Source organism: Notamacropus eugenii, chromosome 1 (genome assembly GCF_028372415.1).
Source record: "Notamacropus eugenii isolate mMacEug1 chromosome 1, mMacEug1.pri_v2, whole genome shotgun sequence".
NCBI lineage: Eukaryota > Metazoa > Chordata > Mammalia > Diprotodontia > Macropodidae > Notamacropus > Notamacropus eugenii.
Window position 1 is genome coordinate 522,148,836 of NC_092872.1, and position 26,286 is coordinate 522,175,121.

At 42.6% G+C, this 26,286-nt stretch overlaps 1 protein-coding gene across 1 annotated transcript in view; it reads right to left on the minus strand.

The window, feature by feature from the left end:
• The window catches only part of GCK (glucokinase), an 84,591-nt gene that overhangs the window by 18,691 nt on the left and 39,614 nt on the right, over nucleotides 1-26,286 (minus strand). The gene's annotated exons all lie outside the window — the stretch shown is intronic.

The window sequence follows — 26,286 nt, forward strand, 5'->3', positions numbered from 1 at the left end:
GCGAAACTCAGTCACCTCCTGGCCTGAGATCCAGACAGCCCCAAAGAGATAACAGGTGCTCTTAAGAAGACCCCCTCCTCGCCTTAGCCCATCTTTCCAGAGTTCTCATGAGACAATCATGACCTATAACAGGGCTTAGAAGGATGAAACCCAACCAGTAGAACTATTATTTGTACCCTGGGAGCTCCTTCCCTGAAGCAGTTCACACTGGCCCTGGGGCCATGTTCCCTATTTACTTCATTGTGGCATAGCTGGCTTGAGAAGTGGAAGCAAAAGAAGCCTGCTGAGATAAGAAAGCACCCCCCTCCATAGCTGTCTTCTTCCCTCCCCCCCCAATTTTACTATCAACCAAGCATCAATATCAGCTGTAGCAGAAACATCTCTGATATTTATTTATCATGCATAGGTTCTTAGATCTAGAGACAGAAAGTATTTCAAAGGGCATCTACTCTGGCTCTCTCATTTTTTCAGGCCTGGGGAAGGGTCACGCTACCTTGCTCAAGATGATACATGTGAGCATCAGACTCACAGTTTGAATCCAAGTCCTCAGACTCCAGAGCCAATTCTCCTTCCGCTATCCCATGTATTTTATGGTTAAAAAGTTCTGTAGGAAACCCAAATCTAGGCTCTGAAATTTTCTAGCATGAAAGTCACTTATTGAATCAGGGGTAAGTCTGAACCTTAGTCAGCATCTCTGAACAACGACTGAAAGACAATAAAAATAACGGGGTTGGTGATACTTGTATAAGCACTTTATAAACCTTAAAATGCTATAGAAATGGGAGCTGTTAGGAGCCCAGGGATCATCTAGTCCAACTCCCTCACTGGTTACTGGTCACTGGTTAAGTGACTTACCCAAGGTCACACAGCTTATTACATAGCAGAGTCGGGATTAGAACCTGGGTTTTTTTACTTCAAATCCAGTGCCCTTTGCACTGTGCTATGCTGTCTTTATTAGTATATCTTTTCTCTTTTCAATCCACAAGCATTTATTATGCTCCTTCTATGTGATATTGTTGTTCAGTTGTTTCAGTCATGTCCAACTCTTTGGGACCCCATTTGGGGTTTTCTTGGCAAAGATGCTGGAGTGGTTTGCCATTTCCTTCTCCAGCTCATTTTACAGAGGAGGCAACTGAGGCAAACAGGGTTAAGTGAGTTGGGTCACATAGCTGGTAAGTAAATGTCTGAGGCCCAAAGATGAGTCTTCCTGACTCTAGGCTCGGTGCTCCATCCACTGCACCACATAGCTACCCCTCTTTATGGTAGACCTTCCTTAAAAGCTGGGCATGCAGAGACAAAACAAACCAAACAAAAAAATTCCAACCTTCAAGGACACAGATCTGTTTATACAAAAGCAATGTAAGGTGATTTTTGAGGAGAGGGCATTTTCCTGGAAGGAGGCTAATCAGGAAAGGCTTTACCACAACTTTATATGATAGGTAGTGCAAGTACTATTATTCTAATTTTACAGCAGAGGAAACTGAGACTCAGAGGGACGAAGAGGCTAAAAGTCACGTAGCCAATAACTGATGGAACCCGGACTCAAATGCAGGCCTTGTGTCCTTACCAGAGAGGGAGCATTGTGTAATGGAATGAGTATCTCACTTGACCTGGAGTCAGGTAAGACCTGAATTCATGAGTGTAAGGAAGTTGTATACCATCTCTAAGAGCAGTGGAGAGGGTCCTGGGCCTGGAATCAGGAAGACCCGAGTTCAAATCCAGTCTCAGATACTTATTTTGTGACCTCAGTTTCCTCACCTGTAAAATGGGCATCATAATAGCACCTACCTCCCAATGTTGTGAGGATTGAGTGAGATATTTGTAAAACATTTAGCACAATGAAGTTGGTGCTTGTTTCCTTCCTTCCTCCATCAGAAAATAGGGATAATAACAGCACTTGCTTCAAAGGGTTGATGAGAGGCTCAAATGAGATTATTATTGTTGTGGTTCCACGTCTGACTCTTTGTGATCCCATGGAGGGTTTTCTTGGCACAAATGGACAGGTTTGTCATTTCCTTCTGCATCCTTTACAGATGAAGAAACTGAGGCAAACAGTGACTTGCCCAGGGTCACACAGTTACTAAGTATCTGAGACCAGATTTGAACTCAGAAAGATGCATCTTCCTGAGTCTGAGTCCAGCATTCTAACCACTGTGCCACCTAGCTGCCCTGAAATGAGATTATTATCTATATTAACATAGGTTTGGAAACTTTAAAGCACTCTAAAAATGCCAATTATTACTATTATTTTTACTGGATGAGGACAGCCCGCTAGATTCTCAAGAGCCCAGACAATTATAAGAAAGTCAGATCCATGAGAGGCCAACATGGATCCCCTCAAGTCTCTCATGATTACCATGGGGCTGTGACTTTGTGTATGGCATTGTAGAAAGAACACTAAGCTTGGCATTAGAGAATTTGAAATCAGTCAAATCTTGGCCCTCTTATTTGTTTTCTGTATAACCATAGGTAAGCCATTTCACTTTCATGGGCCTTTCTCTTCTGCAAAAAGAGGACTTTGGAGCAAACGGTTTTGAAGTCTCTTCTAGCTCTGGATTTTATGATCCCAAATCATAGGTGTGGTTCATTTGGAGTTACTAGAGAGAAGAGAAGATGGGGCAGATAGCAAGGTTCCACAAGCATTTCCAGGAAGAGCCGTGAGAAATGCTCCCAAGGCACCACTCTAGGGAAGTCTGCTTTCCAGAAGTTTTTCAAGTCAATGTTATAGGATGGGAGACCTTTAGAAGCCACTTGGTCTCCCCGTTGTTTTACAGATAAGGACTTGCTGAAGATCATTTACATAGTAACCATCAGAAAAGGAATTTGAACCCAAGTTCTCTAATTCCCAATTGAATCCTTCTTCCCAGCATCAGGCAATGGCACCTATGTTTACATCAGGGGTGAGGAACCTACAGCCTCCAGGCCACATGTAGCCCTCTAGGTCTTCAAGTGCAGCTCTTTGACTGTGGCCTTGAGGCGGCAAATTCCCCACCCCTGCTAAACCACCCTCTAACCTGATTCCTAAAGATCTTCCAGTAATCTAGATTGGTTTAACACCCTTTGGTGGTTTCTAGAGTCATTTTCAGAGACATCTCAGGGTGTTCTGGACCGGGGCTTAAAAAAAAAAATCGCACTTTTCCCCCTCCCCAATATATTTCTATTCAGGTAAAAATAGATTTAGAGGCAAGCTGGCATGTTCAATAGAAGCCTGGCCTTGGGATTGAGAAGACCTGGGCTCAAGTCTTACCTTTGACCCATATGGACTGTTTGACCCTGGGTAAGTCACAGCCTCAGAGAGCCCCAGAAAGATTTATGAGACCATTGGTTATGCTGATGTGCCTAGCTGCATTGGTGGGGGGAGTTTCTACAACAGGAATTCGTTGGTGAATGAAATGACAAGCACAGAATGGGGGCAGGGGAGGGAAACAGCTTAAAATAAACATCCAGGGCCCTCTTGAAGGATAAATCACAAAAAAGAAGCCCATAGCCTGAGGGATGAGAGATGAAGAAGAGAGGAGCAGATCACTGGGGACAGGTTTTCCTCCTCCTAGTTGTTTAGAGCTGAGTGGCATGTCATTTTTTTTAGCACCATCTGGTGGAAATTTTCTTTCCTAGCCCCTCCCCAAATTACTGCCCAGTCACTGACATTGAAGCAGTCGGACCCTCTAAAGCACTGGGACCTGGGATCTTCTGCTGTCTGTACCCCTTTGGGCTGACTGGACAGGGAAGAAGGCACATGTAGGACACTTTCCTCAAGGACTCTGGCCTAATAGCAAATGAAGTCCTTGAGACTGATTTCCCTCGCTTCCCCTAAGTCCTGACTAAAATCTCATCTTTTCTCTGTTATCCTGTGTATAGCTTGTTTGTACATATTTGTTCACATGTTGTCCACAGGCTCCTTGTGGGCAGGGACTGTCTTCTGTCTCTTTTTAAATCCTCTGCACTTAGCACAGGGTCTGACACATAGTAGGCCTTTAATAAATGTTTCTTGATCGCTTAATAATGAGCAATTCCTTTTATTCCTAGGGACAGTGGGGTAAAGTTGACTTCAGAAACTCAAAAAGTGGTCATAGGATTAGAGAATTTAGATCTGAAATTAGTCTTAACCAGAGCAAGGCAATTTGGGCAATGCCTCAGGGCACTGAATTTTAACACGTGTTCACCCAGAAGCTAGATGTCCCTGTAGTAACAACTTCTCTCTCATTCAGTCAAACTTGTCTTAATTTCTTCTTGTATTTTCATATCATGAATTACAAAGTTTATTTCATGCTGCATGGAAAAGTTTCATATTTGTTTATGAAGTTTGCCCAGAATACCCAAATGCCTCCAGCTGAAAGTACCTTAGAGATTATCTAACGTAGTGGTTCTCAAAGTGTGGTCTCAGGTCCTGTGGGCATCCTGTGGCCCTTTCAGGGGGCTTACAAGGTCAAAACTATTTTCATAACAACACTAGGGTGTTTTATTTCCTATACAGTAAATATCAATAGATATAACCCATGTAAACAAAAGTTCATGGAAGGTAGGGGAGATCCTCAATAATTTTTAAGAGTGCATAAGGGTCCTGAAACCAAAAAGCTTGAGAACGGCTTGTCTAATTCAACCACCAGCAAATTGAGGCTCAAGGAGCTGAAGTGACTTGCACAAGGTCACACAGAGAGGAAGCAGAGGACTGAAGATTCCAACCCCCGTCCTCTGAAGCCTGTCATTCATCTCAGATTCATGCAGTTGAAGGAAGGCAGCATGGTCTAGGGGAAAAGGTTGCTGGATTTGGGTTCAAATCCTGATTCTGCCCACTTACTATCTGTGTGACCTCAGGTGAGGTCTTGATCTCAGTGGACTTCAGATTCCCCTTTATAAAATGAGGACAAGATGACTTTCTTTGCAAGTTCCTCCCAGCTCTGGATAGGACTGTCTGAAAGTAGAATAGCAGCCAAATAAATGCTAAAGCTCAAGTATACCCCTTCAACATTCAAGCCTTTTCTGATTCTCCCCTTCACTCCCAAATGACTACATTGGTGTTTATTCACTTTGTATTTCTATATGCACTTGTGTAAGGTTCATGAGAGTGGGATTGTTTCATTCTTTGCACCTAGACCCCCAGTATGTGCCCAACACATAGTAGGTACTTTGTTGAACAGTGAATAGTTGCTCCTGTCCTTGTTAGCTGACCTGTGCTAGGCTTCTCTTCTCTTCGCTGCTCTCTCATGCATGAAAGCAAATAGAAGTCTGGGTGTCCTTCTGGTACCGATTCTGTATAAACCCATCAAGGGCCTAATTTAGTTAGACACCCCTACCTATCTACCATCTCCAGTTCCTCTCTCTGGAGTCACTCTCTGTCCTTGTTTGTAGCAGTTAGTCCAAGTCAAAGGCAATTGGGAGAGAGGTGTATTACCCTCCACCACCAAGGGGAATCCCCAGGTCTGCCTGTCTGACCCTTCTACCAGATGTTAAACAGTCGGCAGCAGCCTGCCCACACAGGAAACTATAAGGGAGGGCCTGGGCCAGGGCCAGGGCCGGGAGCAGGGTGCCCTGTCCAAATGCTGACCAAGATGTTTCAGGCCTAGGTCATGAGTCACCACTGTTAACTACCAGGAATACCCCTGTCAGAGCTGGAGGGGGGAGTCTGCTCAGGACTGACTGCCTAGGGTGAGGTGGCTGTGTCAGAATGGAGTGTCCACTTTCTGGCTTTTTCTGTCAGATGCCACAGCTGGGACTCCTCACGTATGTGGGAGGCAGCCCCATTTCAGGATAAATATATTCTTTCTCAGGGAGTTTCTGCACAGGCTGAAGAAGAAGCAATAGCTTTCTGAGAGTGGGTCCACTAGTCTGTTTGTTCTAAATGAGCTACCCCAGACTCACTCCAAGTCAGGACAAATCAACAAGCATTTATTAAGTATTTACTATGTGCCAGGTTGGGCAGCTAGGTGGTGCAGTAGACAGAGTAACTGGCCTGGAGTCAAGAAGACTGAGTTCAAATCTGACCTCAGATACTTATTAGCTGTGTGACCCTGGGCAAGTCATCTAACTCTTTTTGACTCAGTTTCCTCATCTGTAAAATAAGCTGGAGAAGGAAATGGCACACTACTTCAGTATCTTTGCCAAGAAAACCCCAAATGAAGAGTGAGACATGATTGAAAACTACTGAAGAACAGCAGCAAATGAGCCAGGTACTGTGCTAGGTGCTGGGAATAGAGAGAAAGGCAAGAACAGCTCTTGTCCTCGAAGAGAAAACGTAAATAATTGCATATAATAAACAAGATATGTACAGGATAATCTGAAGGAAATGAAACAGCAGAAGGAAACCACTGGCATTAAGGGGAACTGGGAAAGTCTTGCAGAAGGCAGGATTTTAGCTGGCATTTTAAAAAACCCTGGCATAGGCCTTGGCCTTCACCAAATTACAGGAACATAGGATCACAAGATTATAGATTTAGAACTGTAAGGGACCTTGTGACTCATTTTAAAAATAAGGACTCGGGGTCCAGAGAGTGACAATGTTCAGCCCAAGATCATACATGCACTTAAGTTGCCGAAGTGAGACTTGAATCCAGGACTTGACTCCAAATCCAGTACTCTCCCCATGTCCTTTATTGCCTCTGAATTGAAGAATTTAGTTGTGAAAGGTGCCTCAGCAGACACCCAGCCTGACTTGTATATAAAAAATGAGAAGTATCTCTTACTTTGGGGTGGTTATTCAGCCTCGACTTGAAGATCTCCAGTGATGGAGAAGACACTAACCCTGGAGACAGCCCATTCCACTTAGGGAGACTTCTATTTGTTAGGAAGCTTTGCTTTGCAACACAGTCTAAACTTGCCCCTCTGGAACTTTTACTAATTGCTCCTAGTTTTGTCTGGGCCCAGGCTGAACAAATCTAATCCCTCTTGCATGTGACAGTCCTTCAGATACTTGTGCCCCTACTAACATGCCCTTTCCTCCTTTTCTCTCCCTCCTCCCATTCTTCACTTCTCTGGGTTTCTATAGAAGGGAATTTGTAGGACTGACTCTCTCAGAAGACAACTTCCTTCCTGGCAGAGAAGGGCACAGAAGGAGATAGGATACAGCCTGTGCCAGGCAAATCAAACTACCACCATCACCTTGACCACCATCTTTCCTTAGACCCTGATGGGGACAGCCCAGAACTCTGAATCTAAGAACCTTGGGAATAGAGGCATCCCCAAAACTACTGAAACTGTTTCCATCCCAGACCCTACAGCACTCATTGAGGGGAAAAACTGTGGAGAAGGGACCTACCTCCCTTACCATTACCAGCAACAACTGCCAACCAGCAGCTACCAATAAACAAATAAGCACAAGAGGCCTGGAAGTGGCAGCACACTTCAGAACGCATTTCCTACTTCCAGCGCAGCCCTCAAGGCCATTATCTGAGAAAATGGATCCTATGGAGAGGGAGACAGCTATCCCCACCAACTGTCAACCAAGTGCCATGGGGCACCCTAAGAGACATGTGCCAGGCAACTTGGGTCATCATCACCATCTTGACCTCTCAGACCCTGCTGAAGACAGGCCAGGACACTGAACCCCAGGGCCTTTGGGACAGCAATGTCTTCAAGATAGCCAGTGTCTGCAGTCATCATCCTGGGAAACAAATCTTGTGGCAGATGGCAGTGCTACAGCCACACCTATTGAAGACCCAGAAAAGAAAGTCCGGCCACCAAATGGTTGGCATTGCCAAATGGTTCAATATCAAAAATGGTTATGATTTGGTCATTGAAAATGCCATTAAAGAAGAGGAATTAAGATCTACTTTGCAGCTGCACCCTGAAGACATTTCCATATGATTTGTAGCTGAAACTTACCTCATTACAATGTGATCTCCTTGAGAGCAGGGACTGTCATACTCTTCTATTTATATTCCCCAGTTCTTAACATAGTGCTTTGCACATAGTAAGCCCTTAATAAACGCTTTATTCATTCATTGATTCTTTCATTTTTGGTCCCCTTCTTGGAGGTGCTCTCTAGAGAAATGCTGATCGCACATTTCAAGAGAGTCAAGAACAAAGAGGTGTTCCCTGGAGAAAAGCTACAGGTTAAGAATGGGTGCTCAGAGCTCCAGACTCCCAGATTTCCTCTGCCAAGTGGCACCAGTACCTTGTATCCTGGGCCTGGGGCTTGCCTGGAGATAAATGTGACCCTCAGCAAGGGTTTCTGGCCAACCCTCCAAACAGCTTCTGCTCCAAGTACATCCCAGGACATCAATCCCCAGGGTTTTTAACCTTTTGAGGCTGAAGATATGAGCTCCCCCTCACCCATGATCACTAGGAATGTCCCTATGACTACACAAAGAAAGGCTCCCAGACTGCCATCCTATGAATTCTAGCTTAGTTCCAGCCCTGTTAGTTGTTCAGGGACCTGGTGGATGTTCTCCACACTCTTGGGACATGTCTGAAGGGAGCAGAGAAAGGCTTATTCTTGGGAAAGTCCTTACCAGATCCAAGATTGACTGATTCCATTTCATTGTGACAACTCTTCTCTCAAGGGTTTTGGGGATCTGCTGGTGAGAGAGTCTTGTCCCTATTTATTTCTGAAGCTTCACTATCCCCAACAGAGAAGAACAAGCCTGTTTCTAAGTCCTGCCTGCTGAAAGATTAAGGGCAGCAACCAGCCAATAGTTTCTGGCCAGTGATGGGAAGTGGCTCCACTGGAAGTAAGGAGGGGCACAAGCCGCTGAAATACTCTGCCCCATGTGAGGAGGCAGGGGGTGTGGCTACCTCATCATCATGAGGCCAGGGCAACCAGGGCCACGGCATTGAGATTTGTGCCCTCCACCTGTTGATATCCAGATTTGTTTGACTTGGAGCCGATGAGGAAGTCCGCAGAGGAGGGAGGGGAGACAGGAGTCACCTTATTCCACTCTTGGTCACAGCGGGGTTTATGAAGCCGGATCCCCCCTTTGGCCTCCTTTTACATAGCAAAGTGCAAAACCCCACAACCTTGTTTCTTGCTCCAAAGAGGAATGAGACAGGACTGATATACTATGACAGATGAAACAAATCAGGACTCCAGAGACTGGAAAAATATGACTAAGGACTACAAAGACCTGAACTTCTAAATCAGATTCAAGTATAACAAATCTACAGGGAACTCTTGAAATTCAAGAGACATAAGGTTAGTCTACCATACTCTTTGACCCAGAGGTCACTATTTGGACTATATCCTAAATTTTATTGAATGGAGCATGGCAGGGGAGGAGAGCTAAGAGAAGGCTTATCTGAACAAAATCATTCATTGACGCTTCCTTTGAAATAATTAAATACTGATAACCTGTGTGTTTAAGTATTGGGAAGCTGCTTAATGAATTGTAGTAGGTCTGCTTGCCTCAAGTTTCTCCCCACTCTAATTCATCCTCTATTCAGTCACCAAAGTGCTTGTCCTAAAGTGTAGGCCTGACCATGTCACCTCCTACTCAAATTCCAGTGGCTTCTTATGACTGTTGTAATTTGTTGTATCATTTCAGTTGTGTCCCACTCGTCATGATCCCATTTGGGGTTTTCCTGGCAGAGATCCTGGAGTGGTTTGCCATTTCCTTCTCCAGCTCATTTCACAGATGAGGAAACTGAGGCAAACAGGGTTAAGTGACTTGTCCAGGGTCACACAGCTAGCATATGAGGTTGGATTTGAATGCAGGTCTTCCTGACTCCAGGCCTGATTCCCTATCTACTGGGTCACTCCAGGATCAAACATAAAACCTGTTTGGCATTCAAAGTCCTTGATAACCTACCTAGCCTTCTCCTGCTTTTCCAGTCTTCTCATACCTTATTCCCCACCACCTACTCTCCAGACCAGTGATAATAGCCTCCATACTGTTCTTCAAATAAGCTACTCCATCTTTCAGCTCTGGGTATTTTCTCTGGCTGTCCTCCATCGCTAGAATGCTCTCCCACCTCATCTTTGGCTACTCTGGCCTCCACTAAGTCTCAGTTAAAATTCCATCTTCTACAGGAAGCTTTCTCCACCCCTCTGTTATTTCCTATCTATCCCGTCTACACTCTGTATACATTGGCTTGCTTGTGATCTCTCCCATTAGATTGTGAGCTCCTTGAGAGTCAGGGCTGTCTTTTACCGTTCTTTGTATCTCCACTGCTTAGCATGGTGCCTGGCATGTAGTAGGCACTTAATAAACGTTTACTGATTGACTGTAGGATATTCATGTAGTGGAAAACTAACACGAGGGGGGAGATGAGAACTATACAAAGAGATAGGGAATTACATATGAATGCAAAGAAACAATAAATTAAAATGCAACAAATGAATATAACACTAGCGCATCTTTAGGAGTCAGATTAAGAAGATATAGAAAGGAGGTACCAAGAAGATGTTATTAGAAGTGACCTGGACTGGTGGCCAGAGTGCTGGACCTAGCAGGACTTAGGTGGGTTTGACATTCAGCTGTATGACCTTGGAAAAGTCCTTTAACCTTTCTGTGTTTCAGTTGCTTCCTTTTGGGGGGAAAATAACTATATTCTTCATCTCAGAGGATTTTTGAGAGACTTAAATGAGATAATGGCTGCAAAGTACTTTTCAAACTTCAATGTGTTATATTAATGGCAATTATCATTATTTGGCTAAAATTTATATTATATTTTCTCTTTTTTCAGCCTCTTTCAGATTCTTTTTTCAGACTCCTCAGTTCCCTTAGCCTTTTTCATGAATGACTGCAGGAAGTTCCCTGGCATGGGTATATGCCAAGTGTTACTATTATTAGCGGAAACCTCCTCATTGTGTCAGAGGACATGATGTTTGCTCAAAAGGTGATCAGTTTTATGTTCCATTGGATGTCATGCCCTCTCTCCTATGAAGTCCTTGACACAGTTCTACCCTTTCCCAAAATAGCATCTGGGGGAGGCCTTTCTATGCAAAGAGAAACTCACCAGACCTGGTGGAGGGAGATCATGCACCTATCCTCACCACTGGTCTTGGCTAGTTATTTGCACACAGAGGAGAGTTATGTCAGAGTTCAAAGGGTGCTCCATTGGCTCTGCTAGGTTCACGAGCAACCAGCCCAAGGTGATAGCCTTTCCTTGGCTCTCAGAAAGCGCAGATCCCTAGGTTCCCTTTCCACCTGTTTAGAGCATAGAAGCAAAAAGATCTAGAATTTGAATCCTATTTTAGATATTTCTTAGCTGTGTGACCCTGGGCAAATCACTTGACCTATGTCATCTTCAGTTTTCTCATCTGGAAAATGGGAATAATAATAAGACCTACCTCTCAAGGTTGTTTTCAAATAAGATAGAGCGTATATATACGCATGTGTGTGTGTGTGTGTGTACACACACACACACACACACACACACACATATAGTGCTTTGTAAACACTAAAATGCTATATAAATGGCAGTTAGTGTGATTATTATTACAATCCAGTTCTTTTGGGAGAAAGAAGAAGAAAGGAGTGCTAGTCCAGTTGTGATGAAATGCCTTTGCGGAGTCTAGGAAAACCTTTCCAGGCCATAGCACCAAGGCACTTCCCAGATTACTTCCTTTGCTCAGTATCTCCATACTTCTTTCTCTGGCTCCTGCAATCCTCCCTTCCCTTGTTAGGGGCCACATTTTAGCAATCCCTTGTTCTCTTAATTCAATCTTGATAAGGTTAGGATTAAAAAGCTTATTTTATTTCACTAGATATTAATTTATTCTAATTCTGTTTAGTTATTTTAAAATTTGTTAATTCTTTTGAGGCTCATAACAACCTTGTGAAGTTAAGGGCATCTTCAAGTATTATTCTTTGCATTTTACAGATGAGGAAACTAAGGTTCATTGAGATTAAAGGATATGCCCAAGGTCACATGATTGGGCAGTGTCACAGGCAGTGTTCACTCCATAAGGGAGAAAACATACTCAGTAGAAGCACAGTTGAATGCTTCTATGGTTTTACTTTTTTTTTTTTTTTGCTTCCCCTTATTTTATTTCTTCCCTTAAATCTTTGGTAAAGTTTCTTGGGTCCTTTCTCTGACACTGACCTATTGTGTGACATTGGGTAAATAAATCGTTTAATCTCTCCTTTAGAGCAGTATCTTGTCTGTCAACCAACCCCATCTTAGGCTATGAGTGTAGAGTGGGTCACCATCTATGAGAGTTGATTTGAAGAGTGCCAAGAATCTTAATAGTTCATCCAATTTGTTTTCCTATTTGTATTTTCTACTAATAGGTCTTCATTCCTTTAACTTCTCAGTTATTCCCCATGATAACTCACAAGACCTAGCTGGAGAGCAATATATTAAACCCACACCAATCATTTACTCTTTAGTGTGAAATAGTCTATCAGTTCTTCAGCAACAGTGAGCTAAAGGAAAATATGGAGGAAAGCAAAAAAAAGAGGATGGCATTGGGTGGTTGGAGTAGGCTGCACCATAAGTGTGGCGAAAGGGGAGATGAGAGTATGCTGAAGATAAGCCTACCTGTTATAACTTCCCTGAGAGTAGGCTCTCAGATCATCTTTCTCACTTGCTGTGAGGCACTTAATTCTCATCAGCTGGTTCCTCCTAGACCTTCCACTTTAAAGAGGAGGCTCAGGACAGTTATTTCTTCATTTTCCTCCAGGCTATACTCCTGCCTCTATAGAACTTTCTCTACAATGCCCCCCTAGGTACTTTCATCTCTTTCTATCCCGTCCTTCCCCCCCCCCCCCCAACACTCCCTTTTAAGCTTCCTTTTCTGAGTTGACTCCCTCTATTAGAATGTAAGCTCCTTAAGACTTATATGAACTGATGCTGAGAGAAGCAAGCAGATCCAAGAGAACATTGTGCACAGTAATAGCCACATTATGAGATGATTGACTTTGACAGACTTAGGTCTTGTCAGTAATGCAAGGATCTAAGACAACTCCAAAAGACTCATGATGGAAAATGCTGTCCACATTCAGAGAAAGAACTATGGAGGCTGGATGCAGATGGAAGCATACTATTTGCTCTCGTTTTGTTTTGTTTTGTTTCTCCTTTCTTGAGGTTCCTCCCATTAGTTCTAATTCTACTTTATGTCTTGACTAGAGTAAAAAATAAGTTTAATATGAATGTATAAGTAGAGCCTATATCAGACTGCATGCCATCTTGGGGAAGGGGGAGGAAAGAGAGGGGGAGGAAATTTAAAACTCAAAATCTTATGGAAGTGAATGTTGAAAACTAAAAATAGATAAATAATTTTTTAAAAATATACCAACAAAAATGAGAAAATTGCTATTAGAAAAAAAATTTAAGCTCCTGGAGGGCATGAACCATCTTTGTTTCTGCTAACATTTACATTCCCAGCACTTAGCACGGTGCCTGCCACACACTAAGTTAGTACTTAATATATCCTTGTTGACTTGACTTGATTTTATTTCCTCCCCAACCCAGGGACACAGGTTTTGCAGGTCTTATCTTAGTTTTACAGATGAAGAATCTGGGGTTCTGAGATGGAGTGACTTGTTATCCATTAAACATCTGAGACAGATTTTGAAATTGAGGTCTCGACTGACTCCAGGCCACTCTCATCACTGTGTCACACTCCTTCATCTTACCTTTCTCACCTTATAACTTTAGAGCTGGAGAGGAGGCCATCCTGTCCAACCCTCTACCCCACTCATTTTACGGATAAGGGAGATCAAAGGACTTGCCCCAGCTCACACAAGTAGTAAGTATTTGAACCTAGGGCCTCTGACTCCAGAGTGAATGTCCCTTCCACTGTACTATGCTGCTGCCTCTTCTTTCAGGAGTATTTATTAAGCACTTACTGTGTACTTTGCCCTGTGGAAGATAGCAGTTAAGTCTAAGACTAATTCCTGTTCTGGAAGAATTTACTCTCTAACTGGGAAAAGGATTTTCAGGCATGAAACAATGAAAACGTGCATATAGCAGTACATAACTAAGTAACTTAGTGTTCCATATGGGAGAAGTATGAGAAAAGGAAGTGCAAGAGAAGTTCAAAAAAGAGATGAGCATGGACAAGCAGTCATCAGGAATTCTCTTAGAAGAGATCAGACTTGACCTTGGCCTTAAATAAATGTACTAAGTTGGTAGGCAAGAGAGAGAAGGTGGCCCTAGCAAAGTTATTTGGGGGTCTTTGTCTTTACAAACTTACAAACCTTCAGTGTCTCCTATCACCAACACTATCAGGAATTGTTGCACCTGGGGCAAATTAAGGGAAGGGAGGGTAGCAATGGACAATCTGAGTATGGTGCAGGAGAGGGATCCATCATCCCCCATAGCGCCCCCAGCCCAAAGGCAGGCTGAGGATAGGGATACCACAGAAACAGGGCCCTGGAGCTGACAGCCTGCATTGTCATGAAAGCTGTCAGTCTTTAGGGAAGAATATCTGCATAGGTCCTAAGGAAGAGATTTGCCCCACTGCTATCCCCCTTGTTAGAAACCTAAGTCAAAGCCCCGGTGACCTCATGCTAGTTAGAGCTCTGCCACTACCTAGCCAATAAAGTCCAAACCCCTTAGCCAGACATTCAAGATTATCTACAATCCAGCACTACTCTGTCTTTTCAACTACCTCTTCAGCCACCCCCACAAGCAAATCTTTGCCTCCAGCCAGGTTAGCTCATTTGCTAACCTACCAGTGAAAAGATTGCTCTTGCCTCATTCATGCAGATCATCCCATGGAGAAGGCTCTTCCTATCTCAGCTGCCACCCAGATCCTACCCATCCTTCTACGTTCCTCCTACTCAGTTTAAGTCCTCCCTCCCCCACGAAGCTTTTCTCTAACCACACACTGAGGTGCAATGGAAGAAACACTGGGTTTAGAGCTGGGGTGTGCTGAAGACAGTTCTAACCAGCTTGTGAGAGCTGGTTGTTAAATAATCAGTGTGAGCATCAGAAATCAGTAAACGCTACAAAATCAGTGTTTGATTGTCTAGGCTTATGAAAAACGATGGAGAAAATGTTCATAATACAGATTAAACTTAAAAGTATTTCATGTGTACACCCCACCCCCACTCCCTGAATGCTGGTTGTTAAACATTTACCAGCACACCTCTGGTTTGGAGTCAAAGGACTAGGACTCAAGTCCTCACTTTGCTACTGACTCTTTGTGTGACTTTTGGGCAAGTCCCCTCCCCTCTCTGAGCCCCAGTTTCTTTATTATAAAATAAGAGGTTGGACTAGATGGTTCTGACTCTAAGTTCTAATATCCTTCCTCTAAAATTTTAGGTTGTTTCACTCATTTGGCACTTTGTCATATAGTATTGTTTCACTTTTCATGGGCCTGTCCACGTCTGACCTCAATTAGGATGGAAGCTTCATGAAGGCAGGGATCTGATCATCGCTCTCATACCTATGATAATCCTATGCATAGAGTAGTTCATTCATTCAACAAATACTTATTGAGCTTTATCTGTGTGCAAAACCCTGTGTTTAACAGTGGGAATGGAATGGGACTCAATGGGGAACATGAAACCATAGCTCTGATACTGAGTTTCTCCATATCTTCTAGCTCCAACCCTGCTGCATACATGTACATCTGTGTCTCCACCGCCATTAAAAAGCCCTTACTGGATCTGACCATCCCCGCTAGCTTCTGTCCAGCATCACTCTTCCCTTTCTTATGTACACTCCTTGAGAAAGCCACCGATTCTAGGTGCCTTCACTTCTCTCACTTGCTTCTACAGGCCTGTCCATTAACTATAGTTGTCTCCCAACTGTCTATCCTGAGCCCTTTCCTCTCCTCCCTCTATACTCTCTCACTTAGTGATCTCATCTGTGTTCATAGATTCAATTTTCATTCCTATGTAGATGATTCTCAGATGTATTCATCCACTCCTACCCTCTCTCTGACCTTTAATATCAAATCTCCACCTCCCTGTTGGGCATCTCAAACTGAATGTCCTACAGACATCTTAAACTCAGCATATTCAAAACGGAACTCATCACTTTCTCCCCCAAACCCTCTCTCTTCGAAACTTTGCTATAATCATCAAAGAGTCCACCATCATCCCAATCATCTAGGCTTGGAATTTCAGTGTCCTTCTCAACTCCTCACCCAAACTCCCCCCAACTAAATCTGGCAGAGTAGCATTCACTCAACAAGCATTTGTTAAATGCCTATGGTATACCAGACACTGGGGATATAAAGAGAAAAATAAAAGCATCCCTACCTTCAATAAGCTTTTATTCTCCTGGGAAGCACTTATATTCTGCTCAATAAATAGATCTTGAATGAATGAAAAATAAATAGAGAAAAAAAGTGACCTTCTTTTCAGGAAACATTTATGCTATATTGGGCAACTAGAGGATGTGGGTAGTAGAGCACCTGCAAGGAGTCTGGGGACATACTTCTCCTAATAGCAACCACACTAACTTGAACACCTGCAGGACAAAAAAGATCCAGGCCCTTTCCATGGGGAAAATAATAGGAGAATCCTTTAGATCAGAGTACTTAGTATGTCGGAATAGACATGATCCTTGCCTTTTAAAAGTTTGTTCTAAACTGGGAAAGTGGAGACACATGTATTAAGCAGGTGCACTGAGGAGTAATAATTACAGAAATTAGAGCTAAAAGGGAAATCCAGTCTCCTCGTTTTATAGCAGAGGAAGCTGTGGCCCAGAAAAGCTAGGTAATCTGCACAAAGTCATGTAGGCAATAAATGGAGAAAACCGGAATTCAGACTTCAAACTTACAAATCCACCATTCTTTCCCCTGTACTAAGCTGTCACCCACTCAAAGGGATTGGTGAGTCTGGGGAGCAGCTAGTGCAGAGGAGTTAGAAACACCAAGGGTGGTAGGTGGAAGCAAACTCAACCTTCTGACAGAGAATTGAGGTTTGGGGACTTGGGGGCCAAAGACCAGAGACAATATGACCTACTCCACAGGGGTCACAGACTACCCTCCATCAGGTGTAAATCCACCTTCCTCATTTCTAAACAAACACAAAAGGGGCTGCTTACAGAGAAGACAGGGTGGAGGGAAATTCAGGATTTACTCTGTGGAAGAAGGATGTGGCTCGCCTTCAAAATCTGGATGCTCCTTCCTCCAGTTGTACTTTATCCTATAGATTCTTATATATGTGCTTGTCATCTTCCTGACAAGAAAATAAGGAACTTTGGTGTGGTAACTGTTTCTTCCATTACCCAGCACTAGAACCAGGCGTGGGACATGAGTGCTTAATAAATACTTGTTGATTGATTGATTAGAACTCGAGAGGTACTAAGGTTGGATATACATACACACACACATATATAAGTGTATGTGTGTATGTATGTACGTATGAATCTATCCATCTATCTATCTACCTGGATCTAGGAGGCATTTTCTGATCTGAGGAATCCACTCCAGGCTTAGATTGGTCCTGAAAAAACAGAGGCTCCCTGAGATAGTATTTTATTGTTCTGATGTGCTAAGGAGCAGGAGCAGGAATCCCTAGCCCCCTTTCCTTAACATGAAGTATTTCCAAAGACATCATCTCTCTTCCCCCTGAGGGCTACGGAAAGTCCACGAATTCTGCAACTTCTCCTGGTCTGAAGGATCTACTCAGGCCAGCTCCCATTGTGGAAGATTCTCACCCAAAGAGGGTTCAAAGAAGTCCTGGGAGTATGTGGGAGAGTCTGACAAAATCAGGACAACCCCTTCCTCCCAAGTATACATGTAAACAAACATATAAACAGACACACACAAAGATATGCACAGAAATACATAGACTTACAAAAGTAGATCTGAACTCCTAACAACAACCTGCTTCTTTAGGATTTTCCACACTGAGAACCAGCCTGGACTCAGTGTAGATTATTTGGAGAAATTTATACATGCCCCAGTTCTTGGGAAGATAGGAGAGGATCCCTTTTTAGTCACTTCTTGGTTTGAGGGGATGGACTCCGGTCTCTGCTGCCTGGTACAGCAAAAAGGCAAATTGCAATGTACCAAATTCTAGTTGCAGAAAGAAAAATATTATAGTGGAGTTTAGAATTTCCTATTTTGTGACAGTAGAAGGGTCCAGAATACCATGATCTCCTTAAGTTTGGAAGGGATTCTGCAGCATGGGAATATTGCCCAGGTGCTACAACTTGATAATGGATAGAACTTCCCTGAGGAGCAGATAGAAATGATCTGTTGCTTTGCACCAGTTGTTTTCAGAATGTAAAATCATCAGCTGAATTCTGGAACATCAGGTTTATTCCAGAGGGGTCGCTTGGCTTCCAGCTCAGTATAGGATATTTCTTTCACCTCTGATGCAATATGGACAAATAGCAGTATTGGTGGGTGTGGGGTAACTATTTACTAATGGCACAGTATATTGGAAATCTTGGTTTTGACTTTGTCCTTATGGAGAGTTCAGGGGAAAAATCCAGGAGTGTGATAGCTGCCAGAATGCCACTCAGAGACTAGTCAAGAGGTTTTGGACTTTGGGAAATTAACTTAAATCAGGAGAATAGGGAGATGGAAAAAACCAAGAGACATAAGGGAAAGGGAAGGAAAATGGACAAAGAAAATAAGCAGATGAACATGGAAAAAAATATGGCATGAGGTTGACTCCAAGTGGGAAAGAGACAAGAGACGACGAATTCTCCACATTTTGTTCTCCACGGTTAGATGAGCTTTTTGTATGTACCTCTATGACTTGAATTCCCATTAAAATATTACCTTTCTTCATTTGCCTCTTTATCCTCAATACTTTTGCCTGGTGTTCCTAGCTGTCAGAGCTATCCAAGAGAGTAATTAACAGGCTGCTTTAGGAGGGTAAAGACCTCCCTTTATGTAAGAGCCCTGCTCTGCCCTCCTTCCCTCTGTGATTAGCTCTAATTTATTCTATATGTCTTATATGTATATACATCTTGTATGTCTTGTTTGCATATTGTCTTCCCCCATTAAAATATAAATTCCTTCAGGACAGGAACTGTTTTTTGCCTTTGTTTGCATCCCCAGCATATAGCACAGTGTCTGGCACATGGTGAGGGCTTTCTAGATACTTGTTGACTTGACTAGGGATCTTCCCACAAGGAGAACTTAGGGGAAATATGGAGAGGGCATTATTTTCGAGGTCTATTTTGGGTCCTTTCCACCTCTAAGATTCTGCAGTTCTGTAGGCAGCAGTAGTATAGGACATCATAGGGATTGGGTTTGAATCAAAATCTGAACATTATACCTTCTCCTCAGGAAGAACCAGCCTCACAGCTTGTCAGAGTGCTATGCCTGGAAGCTGTGCTGCTCCTAGTTGTTACCAGTAACTAATTAAAGTACCAGTGACCAGTGTGCTAAAGGGCTAGAAACTCCTTACAGGAATGAACCTCTCCAGTTAGAGGCAGAGGTGTGTAACTGAAGAGACCTATGGACAAGGCTTAAAGAAGTGGGTTTTAGGATTTACATCTGGGAGTGACTTTTGAGGTCATCTTGTCCAAACACTGTTTTTCAAATCAGGAAAATGAGGCCCCTAGAGGGGAGACTTAAAGTCATATAAAGATGAACTTAGAACCCAAGTCTCCTGTCTAGTGTTCTTTTCACTATAGTATGTTCACACTCTCTGTTCTGCAGAATTCCTCCAAACCTCGCATGCAATTAAATACTTTTAAAATGGGGATTAATTGACTTTAGCCTTCGGTCATTATTTTCTCTGTACAACTGTCCCTTTCTCTTTTCTCATCCATTCCCCCTTATCTTTCCTCTTCCCCTTCCTTTCTTGTGATGAAGAAATGAATTTTTTCCTTGTCATGGCCAGCCCTCAATCCCACCCCCCTCCCATCTTCTCCAGCAGACTGGCTCCACTTATCACAAACTCTCTCCCTTTCTACTAGCTCTCACCTGATGTCTACAAACGTTCTCATCCTTAATAAGCACTCACTAAATTCTAGCATCTTTATGTCTCTCCTCCCTTTGCCAATCAAACTCCTTGTAAAAAGCTAACTATGCTCAATTTCCCTAACTTTCTTCTTACTCTCTTCTAACAACTTACTTCTCTCTCATAATTACCAAGATTAATGGTCACTTCTCAATCTGTGTACTTCTTGACCTCTCTGAAGCAATTGGTAGTAATGACCACCCTTTCCTCCTTTATTCTCTCTCCTTTCTGGGTTTTTGTGAGACTGCTGTCCCTTGGCTCTCTTCCTACCCATCTAATGGTTTCCTTTCAGTCTCCTTTGCTCATTCACCATCCATGTTACACCCACTAAGTGGGGGTATGGTCCAAAGCTGTCTTGAGTCTTTTCTCTTTTCTCTACATTCTCTCACTTGGTGACCTCATAAACTCTCATGGGCTCAATTATGTCTCTGTGCAGATGACCACTGAAACTATATATTCAGCCTGAGTCTTTCTTCTAATAGAGCCTCACATCATGAACTGTTCCACTGAAGATTTCCAATAGGCTTTTCCAAAAGAATCTCAAATTCAACATGTCCAAAGAAAGAACTCATGTCTTGCTCCCAAACCCATAACTCTTCCAAATTTCTTTATTACTGTTAAAGTTAGCAACTTTAGTGGCATTTGAGAATTCTCAAACTGGCCCTAGACTCAGAAGGACCTAAGTTCAAATCTGGCTGCTGACACTAAGTGTGTGACCGTAGGCATGTCACTTCAGCCTGTTTGCCTCAATTTCTTCCTCTGTAAAATGAACTGGAGAAGGAAATGGCAAACCACTCCATATCTTTGCCAAGAAAATCCCAAATGGGGTCATGAAGATACAACTAATCGACTAAATAGCAACATCAAAAATGTTTTATAGCACCAATAGCATACTTTGGACTGGAAACCAGCTTGGAAGAGTTAAGAATTAAATCAGAAATTATGCCCATAAACAAACTTAATGGCAACTTTGTTTTTCCTTTTGTCATGAAGCTCCCTGGCCACTTGTGTGAAGGAGTGAACCCCTGGGCTCCAGGAATATCTGTCAAAGTACAAGACAGGCCCCTATCTCTATGAGAACAGGCTCAAAAACTTTACAAAGTTAGCCATGGAGGGAACCAGACTCTTTTCCCCCTGCTTTTCTCTCTCTTTCACCTCCTCAACCAATTCCAAGATTTAAAGACCTCAAAACATAGATCTAGAAGGGTCAGTAAACAGCATTTTTGTTACCCCATCAATCACTGCCCTAGAACCCTTGGCAAGTGTAGAAAAACTTATAAAATATCATTGACACACTTTTCCTGTGTAAAATTAGGAAGCAGTGAAGCCGTCTTTGTTGTAGTCCTGTCCCTAAAAGCTGAGCTGATACCACAGGTAATTGCCACATAGCAGGGGGAGTCCTACATCAAATCACAGAGCTGAGACCTTGTAGCATCCCTCATCTCCAGCCCTGCTGGTGCTTCAGTCAGCTGTAGGGAATGTCCTTCATAATCTGACCCATATCTATCTTCTTATACAGCGCTCCCCTCTATTTACTACTTCTATGTAGAAGATTTGTGTTTGCACATGGGTTCTTTTCATTTCCTAATGTGTATGCTGATTCCCTGCCAACAAAAACACCAACAACAATATTCATTTAGACGAGCATTTGCTGCTAAATGGTAGGAAATGAAATGGGTAGAAGAGACCGATCATCCTTTTTTTGTTTTTACCTCTCCAGACCTAAGATAGTGCCAATTTACCAAATTGCCTCCATCCTGCTGGCACAACTGGAGTTCTATGCTTATGGAATGAATGGAGTGATGTCCCTTATAAAAAGAAAAAAATGTCCCCTTGAGCATAACACTTGGGCTTCAAAGTTTCCTTAAGAAGAGATGGGAAGAGAATAACCGAAATAATTAAGTTTGGAAATATCTCCTAAAATAGAGCAAACAGGTGCGTCTTTAGTCCTCCTGTCCTCAAGGTGCACCTCCTTTGGAGAGCAGCAAATTGCATCTTTTTCCTCTTTCTCCCTCTCCCTAAGCTGAGAGAACTGGCCCCTTGGTCAGCTATTAGGCTTTCTGCTGATGCAGATATCTCTTTCAGAATCAGACTGAGTACTGAAACAACTTATTATTATGGAATCAGTGTATCATGTCCCTCTTTTCCATTCTGTAAATGGAAAAAGAGGAAGGGAATTATAGTTTTCCAACCAATCCCTCATCCACATGGCTGGATTATTGCAAAAACATCTCTACTCTGGTCTATCCACAATCCATCCCATCTATCATGCTAGATTAACCTTCCTAGAATGCTGCTTTCATCATATCTCTCCCTTGTTCAGAAACCTTCAATGGATCCTCACTGACTATGAGTTCAAAATCCAAACTCTTAGCCTGGCATGTAAGGCCCTCTGTGATTTGCCAGGAGCCTAATCATCCAAACTAACCCCTTGTTAGTCCTTATTGCCAGGGTCTCTGAACATTTTTTGGGTCATGGACTCCTTTGGCAGTCTGCTGAAGCCTATGAATCCCTTATCAAAATAATATTTTTAAATACATAAAATATAATACATGAGATTATAAAAAGAAACCAATTATATTGAAATACAGTTAACAAAAATATGTATTTTCAAAAACACATTTGGGACAGGTAAGTGGTGCAGTGGATAGAGCACCAGCCCTGGGGGTCAGGAGGACCTGAGTTCAAATACAGCCTCAGATACTTAATACTTACAAGTTGTGTGACCCTGGGCAAGTCAGTACAACAAAAACATGTTTATAGAACCCAGGTTAAGGACCTCTTTCTGTGCTGATCTTAAAGTACCCAACATCCTTCTCAACTGTTATCTATTCTCATCTATTAGGGCTTTTCCCTGCCTGATGTGCCCTCACCACTCCTTGCTGCCATCCAATCATATACTCAGATTGACATTTAAAGTCCTTCATAGTCTGACTCCTTCCTATCTTTCCAGATCGATCTTATGTTACTCCTCATATACTTGTCAGGCCAGTCAAACTGGCCTGTCTACTATCCTTCTGCCCAGGTTATCCCCATGCCTAGAATGCCCTCCCTCTTCACCCTTGATTCAGGGAATCTCTAGCTTCCTTCAAAGCTCAGCTCAAGTGCCATCTTCTACAAGAGACCTTTCCTGGTCCTCTCCTTGCCCCCAGCCTCACCCCACTGTTAATACTTTTCTCCAACCTCTTCCCTCCTCTCTCCTAAATTACTTTGAATTTGTTTTTCTAATGTAAAAAAAAACTTGTATTCCATCAGCAAAATGGACATTTCTTGAGGGTAGGACTTATTTCACTCTTGTCTTTATATGCCTATTTCCAGGCGCATAGTAGGAACTTAATAAATGCTTGTTAAACTGAATTGAATTCTGTTGCACATAATTGTCTTTTCTCCACATCATCTTTCATAACACACTGAAAGATCCCAGAGCACAGAAGCTATCCTTATATTTCTTTTGTCCCTTCCCAGGGTGGTACATTGTTAGTATTATTAAATATTTGTTGAATTGAAGATGAAGGAATCCTGTGCGAATGGTGAGGAGTAACTCTTCTCTATTGCTAAAGATGTGAGTACAAGGGGAAGCTCTTTTTTTTCTTTTTTTGGGGGGGGCGGGGAGGTAAGAAAGAGCACTGGACTTTGAGTCAGGGAACTTAACTTCAAATCCTGACTCCACTAATCCTGGCTTTACCTGTGTGACACTGTACAAAACATTTAACCTCTCCAGGCCTCAGTTCCTTCATCTGTAAAATGAGAGGGCCAGACCAGATGGCCTCTGAGGTCTACAGAGCCTTTGGACCTTCCTTAGAGGAGCACAGATTCCATTTCAGGAAGCACTTACTGCCATAAATACCATGAGATACTAAAAATCCCTTAAATAAAGGAGGCTGCAAAATATTCTCAGAAGGAAAAGGTAAGTTTAATGTTTTGGGATAGTCGGAATGAAGTCTTACCACCAGCAAAGGAATAGAGCACATGATTTAATTTGATATTCAAAGCCCTTCTTAACCTGGCTGCAACCTTCACATACTCCCTCCCCCTAGATTCCAGGTCACCTATAACACCTATCAGCTTCTGATCTTTTCCTACCTTTTCCCTTCATTGTGCTTTTTGCATGTTATCTTGCCTGATACCTGGAATGGCCTCTTCCAACATTTGTTTGTTCTCTTTTTTTAAAATCAAACTCTGGTGCCTTCTTCTTTGGGAAATCTTTTCTGATATCCCCCAACACAAACTTCCCTTTCCCCTTTCCCACCTTTCATAACACACTCCATCTTTCTCATGCACATTATTTTGCGTTGTCACTATCCTATATATGTCATATTCCCCTACTAGGTTGTAAGTTCTCTGAGGACAAGCACTGTATCTTATGTAACCTTTATCTCTCCCCAGGAACCTAGTGCCCTGTTGTGCACACAAGAAGAATTTAATACATTTTGTAAAATTGAATCGTCTCACTGAGTCTAAGTGATAGTGTTATATGATAGTAGTGGTAATAATAGCACTTACAAAGCGTCTTTAGCTTACGAAGTTCTTTGCATATATTATTTTATTTGAGATACTATTTTACATGAGTTTTGGTTGAAAGAACTGTAGATGTTTATCCTGGAGGTGATCAGGCACAGGGTGGAGGGGTAAAAGAAGAGGAATAGAACAGGATAGTGATTTTTCAAGTACTTGAAATGCTATCAGACAGAAGAGGGAATAGGCTTGTTTTGATTGGCCCAAGGGAGCAGGACCAAGAGCAATCAATGGAAGGAATCCCAGGATTCCAGGATCTCAGAGCTGGAAGAGATCTGAACAAGTCATCACATCTAGACCTCACCTGAAGAAAAGGTTCAGCATGATATTCCTTTGAAGTGTGCATCAGGCTTCTGTTTGAAGGCCTCCAACAATGGGCAACTACCTTCTAGGCAGCTCCTTCCACTGCTGGACAGCTGTAATTGTTGGAAGTCTCAATTCACCTCTTTGCAACTTTTACCTCTTAGTCCTAGTTCCGACATCTGAGACCAGTTAGAACGACTCTAAGCCCTCTTCTATCTGATAGGCTTCCAGAGACTTAGAGATAATTACCATGTACTCTTTGAACCTTTCTTCTGCAGGCAAAACATCCTTTCTTCCTTCCACCAAATCCCCACAGGGCATGGACTCACAGACCTTCACCACCCTGGCTATCTTCTTCTCTACACTGGCCAGCTTATGAATGTCTTTCTTACAATCTAGTGCCTACAACAGAACACAGTATTACAGATGTGTTCTGATCAGGGAGAGGAAAGTGGGACTATCTCCTCCTTTTTCCTGGAAGCTTAACGCAGACCAATATCACACTAGCTTTTCTGGCCATTGGCTCCTATACTGTTAAATGTTTTATACAGTGTCACACAGGTAAAGCCAGGATTGGTGGAGTCAGGATTTGAAGTTAAGTTCCCTGACTCAAAGTTCAGGGCTCTTTCTAAGCCCTCCCCCATATTTCAAAAGACTTTCTAGCAATTAGGGCTGCCCCAAAGTGGGTTGGACTGCCTTGGGAAGGAGCAGGTTCCCCCTCACTGGAGCTCTTCAGGTGAAGGCTGGATGACCACTCATTGAGCATTTTGGATACATGGAATTCTTGTTTAGCTACAGATAGGACTAGATGGTCTTTCCAGCTCTGAGATACTGTGATTCTGTAGTTCTATAAAGGCTCCCTGCCCAATTCTGTCAAGATCTTACTTAGACCTTCCCTTGGACCTATAATACTCTGCTTGTACATAAATAATTGTGCAATTTTTTTATCCACCTGCTGGCTTATAAACTTTTGAAGGGAAGAAGCTTTTTTGATTTATTTTTGCATCCCAAGTGCTTCAAAGGCCAGAATATTGCACCCAGCAAGCAAAAAGTATTCACTGAACTGCATTTACTGGCAGCTAGGTGGCACAGTGGATACAGGGCAGGCCTGGAATCAGGAACTCATCTTTCTGAGTTCATATCTAGTCTTAGATACTTATTAGCTGTGTGACTCTGGGCAAATTAATTAACCCTGTTTGCCTCAGTTTCTTTATCTGTAACAATAGCAAGCATTTATATAGCACCTTAAGGTTTGCAAAGTGCTTTACAAATATTTCCCAACAACCTTGAGAGGTAGGTGCTATTATCCTTATTTTACAGATGAGGAAACTGAGGCTTATATTTAGTGACTTGCCCAAGGTCTAGTAACTGAGGCAGGATTTGAATGCGGGTCTTCCAGACTCCAAGTTCAGTTCTCTATTCAGTATACCACCTCACTCCCTACCCTTTTCCTAGTCTGTAAAGACCCAGGAATCTTACTTGTCTCCTGAAAAAGTAACCTTACTGTTTCTGTTCAAAATGTAAACTACTAAGGGCAGAGAGACTCAAAGACCTTGGAATGAGTACCCACTAGATTTCTACTTACATAAGGACAAAAGTGGATAATTAAATAAATGCAACAATTCACTTTTACATAACACTTTTACACAAAACTTTTTACATAAAACTTCAAAGTTTACAAAGCTTTTTTTTTTCTCAGCCACCA